We start from the raw sequence: 5,224 nt of genomic DNA on the forward strand, positions 1-5,224 counted from the left end.
TCTGTACAAACTTTACAAGGATATTACTATTGTAGTAGTTCCCATACGCTTGTTATTGCCGTAATATACAGTATACTCAAAATGCATGTATTTGTTAATTTGTTCTGTATAATTTTTATAAGGATACAAGCTCCCATGCATTTCTTTCTGTATACCACATCTGCAGTCCAGTATACCGTAGTATCATCATGTGCAGATCGCACTGCGGTAACCAGAAGGTTATCGGCGGTATATATATGACGTAGGCATCTGTTGCGCCTGCTTCGCAGCCGCATCCTCTGCGCTCAGTGTTAGCTGAAGTCTGTTCGGACAGCTTTCACTCCGATTGAATTACTTCGGTTCGTCGTAATTTGCAGTGATGTGACGCTTGGCCAACATTTACCTGGGTGACATCACTTTTACAGAAGATATGATATATACTTAACTATTCTTCTTGTTTGAAGCGAAATTGCGGTGTCAGATAAAAGCTGAAATGACATGTTATGCAAGTTTAGAGAGAGAAAAACACGCTAAATTGGAAACGACAATCCAATTTTGATCTTTTATAAAATAACAAGTGCTGAAGTAGTTTGTATTTAATTTTAAGCAGAAATAAACATCAGTTTGGGATCTGAATATAAGAAGTTGGAGTAGTTTTGGGTCAGAATAACTTGCCTCATAAAAACCCAGATATAATATTTAGAGAACAGTCTTCGCACTGCGCATGTTCAATCCACACATGTACAATAACGCTGAGACACTCACCAGCTCCATGTTTGCTCCTTCCTCTTGATCGCAATTCATAAACATTCTCCCTCACTCCGTCAAAAGTAATGTGAATGATCAATGGTGGCAAAACTAGTAGGATATTTTACGATGCAAACAGGAGGGGGGGGGTAATAGGGCCTTCTATTTGGTTTTAATTTTCTTTTTCTATAGAAGCCTGATATGCAAGTAGACGATCAAGCACACTAGTCGTCTTTCGGATTGTTGCTGTGGTTGCCTCTCTTTCAATTCTCCCAACCACTTTCTGTAAGTAACTGTGCATTGGATCTGGATCCTTGTTGTCTGGGAATAAGTATATATTTGTGGTATGCTGCTGTGCTAGAAATCTCGCTGCTGCAAGCGATTTCCTGCCCGGTTTTACCCAGTGAACTGCGAAGAAGGACTCAAGTGGTTGTTCTGGTGGTGCTCGAGCAGAGTCTACTTGGTCTGCGGTGCAATATCTCAGGGGTGAGTCTCGACTCTCGACTTGGAGTAGTATCTTCGTTGTGTCCTCATGACGTGAAATCTCAGCTGTTCCCTGGTGCAGTAGGATTTCCTGGAATTTGCTGGGTTGGTCAGACTTGGCGTAGCGAACACTGCTCGCCATTCTCAACACCCACGTTTTCTTTTGGTGAAGGCTGTATATGAGCCAACTTCCTGTCCTTTGTGAATTCATGCTGTGATATTGTAGTAGCCAGACGGCAAGCTCTTTCTGGTCGTCTTTTTGGTTGGTGGACATCATGATCTGGTGGCATGTTTCGAGGCAATATCCAGCAATTCTGGTTTCCTGTCTCGATTTCCAAGCAGACGCAATTGTTCGAACTTGGAAGCATCCTGCACCCCAAACAATTGCCGCTGTCTCACTAGCTGACGAATGTAGATTATTGAAGAAATGTCTGTTTCGAAGCCTTCAGAGTAAAACCGGTGTAATCGTTGCCCAAATTATCCATAAGGTCTCCATAACGATGTCATGTTGAGCCGTCCATCTCGTAATACACTTTTGAGCCGTAACAATGAAATTGCTGATAATTGCTGGGGCCTGCCTAGCAGCCAGGAAGGTTATCATTTCTTTTCGCTCACTGGGCGTTGTAGCCTGTGATCCATCCACGTTTTCCATGCAACTTATGCTTTTTCGCAGTCCCAAATGATATGCTCAGCAGTTTCTTGCCTTACCAAGCAGCTCGGTTCCGGGCAGTGGGATAAAACCCTTGGAATGGGACCACCAAAGCTCCATCCTCCCAAGTATTTGCGCTGAAGTTTGATGTTTTCTTTTTGTCTTCCGCAAATAAGTATTAACCATCGACAGACTGGTAGGTTGAAAAACACAACAAGTCGTACTCATATGCTCTTCTGGATGTGCCGCTTGATGCCAGGCTGCTGCGTAGGTATCATGATCCTTGTAAATCCACCTTTCCGTTAAATTGGCGCGAGTCGTCCTGATTGCTGTTGCTATATCCTGCAGTCCGAGACCTCCATGCCGTCTGAGTGTAAACAATAGTGCCGGATTGAACTTATGCCGAGAACTTGCCCTACTCGCGCTTCCATGCCACACGAACTGTTTTCCAATTGCCGAAGAGTTTGTTCTGAAGGTACAAATTGTTTTGCCGTGTACAAAATTGACGGCAACGCAACTACGTTAAACAGCAAAATTCTTTGCTCCACAGAGTTACACAATGTAGTTGCTATGCGTAGCCTCCGCTGAATCTTTTACACTCGTATCTTCCAGTTTTCGCCTTCACCTGCTATATTACCCACCCAATATCCAAGCTGGCGTGTCGTACTAGTCGGGTGCAAAACCGGAAACCCATTCCATTTACTTGGCGTTCCCTGAGTATTGAGACCAATGAGGATGCTTTTATTTGGTTGCACTTTTTGGCCAGACACGCTTCCGAAGTCGTCCAGTAAACTTTTGACTGCATCAAGTTCTTTTACTGAGCTCATAAATACCGTGCTGTCATCCACAAATGCTAAAAATTTGTGCCGTAGCTGGGGAGTTCCAGGTAGAGCAATCCCTGTTAGCTCTGGGTGCTTTTGGGCTGCTTGGCTCAAGGTGTCCACTGCTAGATAAACAACAAGGGTGCCAACAGGCATCCTTGTCGGATTCCGGACCTTACTCTCCATTCTGTTGATAGTTTGCCATTCACGAGAAACTGAGCGATGGTGCCTTCATGCAGAGTCCGAATGAGCTTTAAGAATCCGTTCGAAAACCCATACCCTCCAAGCACGCTCTCCTGAAATTTGCGGTCGAGCGTATCGTACGCTTTTCGCAAGTCCAAGCAGAGTACAGATGCCGAATCTGACCATTCCTCTGTTTCGTTGGCTCTACTCAATTCTAAAATTCTTCTTAATATCGTCACAGTTTATCAATGCTGCGTCCCCGTACAAACCCTTGCTGTGAGCCACTTATTAACTTCGGTAAAAGTTTGTGAGCTTTTTCAGCCATTACTCGCCCAAAAGGCTTATAGGCTGTGTTCAACAAAGCAATTGGTCGGTAGTCCATCGCATCAGCTGAATTTCCATTTTTCCGAAGAGGAATTACCGTCGCTGCCAGAAACGACTTAGGAACCCCATCTCCTTCCAGTATGCTATTAAACAAAATTGTCAGCGTTGGAGCCATCAAGGCTTCAACATCCTTGTAGAATTCGTGGCTTAGGCCTGATGTTCCTCCAGTCTTATGGCGTTTTAAAAGCTTTATGGCTTGCATACTCCGCTTCTAAAATTGGGTCCATCATCGTGTTGGCTTCGCTGGCTGTCAATTGCTGATGTTTCGGTATTGCCAAAAATCTGGATATTGCTTGTTTCCCCCCATGTTGGCTATCCGCATGTGAGGCTCCAAACACATGACTCCATTCTGATATGCCATGCGTTCTTCTATCGGGTAGTCGTCAGGGTACAAATGACCCGGAGACGCGTCGATTTTGGAGATAAATTGATCGCGTTGCCACTCACTATTGCGTTTAAAGAAGTGTCGTATCTCTTCTTGTCCTCCTTGTAGTCTGTGACCAAACGTTCGGGCTGCTTTTCGTTTCGACCGGTGATCCGCGTTTTGGTGTATTTCCTCCTGCTCGTTCTTGGAATTTGCGTTTCTCCCCGCAATTGTTTGTAGTAGCGTTCTGCTTGGACTTGATCTTTTCGCTGTACGCGTTGTAAGAGAAGTTGTAGTTGTACCACCAGGTTGCCCCAATTGGAGACCGGTTTTCCAGCTTGTTCATATGTCTCCAAAAGTGGCAAAATACCTTGTTCAATCTGCTCTCGCACCCTTCTTGGCCTTCCGCTTCGTACAGGATAGTACACTTTGGACTTCGTTCGTGGTCGTTGTACCTCCCCACTGGATAGCTCTAAGCGAACCTTTTAGTGGTCAGATTCGTGGGCTGGTTGGCCCACCGTCAGTGCCTGCGCTGTGGTGAAAGGCTCGCCTTTTACGTAAAATCGATCTAGCCTACTAGCCCCGTTCTTGCTCCATCTTGTATAGAAGCTAAGAGGGTTTTTTACCTCGTCATCCCCTTCTAAGTCGTGGTGTAGCTCGACTGCATCGGTCATATCGTATTGGTCCAGTAGTTTCAGCAAGTAATTACTTTCACACGGAGCTGTACTTGGAATCCGCTTAGTCATTCGGTCTCTTCGCGGTCAAAGGACACAGTTAAGTCTCCTCCGAGGATGATTGAATCATGGTGCTTTATCCAAGGTTCCAAGTCGGTGCAAAACTGCAATTTGGCGTTCTTCTTGGCTGGTACGTACACATTAATGATAAGCCATTCATCCCGTTCCACTGCTATCACTCGGGGTGTCCAGGAGCCCTCTTTCCAAGGCTTCACTCGACCGCTCAAGCTCGGAGACAGCAATATTCCTACTCCTGCGGACTTCGTTTCTGTTGTTTTCCAATAACGCATGGGCTTCTCCGTTTTAGATAGTTGACATGTACGCTTCCACTGTGTGCTTATGTAATCAATCTCATTGGTCGTATGGAGATTCGTCTTGTACCAAAATCATATCTGGGCCTGGCCTTTCTCAATTTCTTCTCCACCCATTTAGCCACCTACTTCTAGCGGCTTTTGCAAACCCCCTCACATTCTGTGTTTTAATCGAGATGGTCTCCGTTTTTCTGTTCTTTGATCTGCGGGTTTTTGGCTCTGAATCTTCAAATAACGATGCTATGTTGTGCAGCTCCGAGTAGTAGTCCTCGCTCGATAGCTTTTCCAATTTCGTTGCCTCTACCATTAATGAGACGAATTATCACACTGGTCCTCATAGAGTGCCTTCGTGACAAACAGAGTTTCCAGAGTAGTCCAGTATCCGCTTGTCTCGCTTTGTTCCACAGCTTTAGCAATACTGGAATTTTTCTCCATGCGCTGCGAAATGACTGACAGGCAAGTGTGTGTTCGTCCTTGGGATCGAATTGGTAGACGGCCCAGACGGCAGCGTGACGATGAGCCAACGGCGTTATGTGAATGACATCCTGAAGCGCTTTGGTATGAACGAG

Source organism: Phytophthora infestans, genomic scaffold (genome assembly GCF_000142945.1).
Source record: "Phytophthora infestans T30-4 supercont1.27 genomic scaffold, whole genome shotgun sequence".
NCBI classification, from domain to species: Eukaryota; Oomycota; class Peronosporomycetes; order Peronosporales; family Peronosporaceae; genus Phytophthora; species Phytophthora infestans.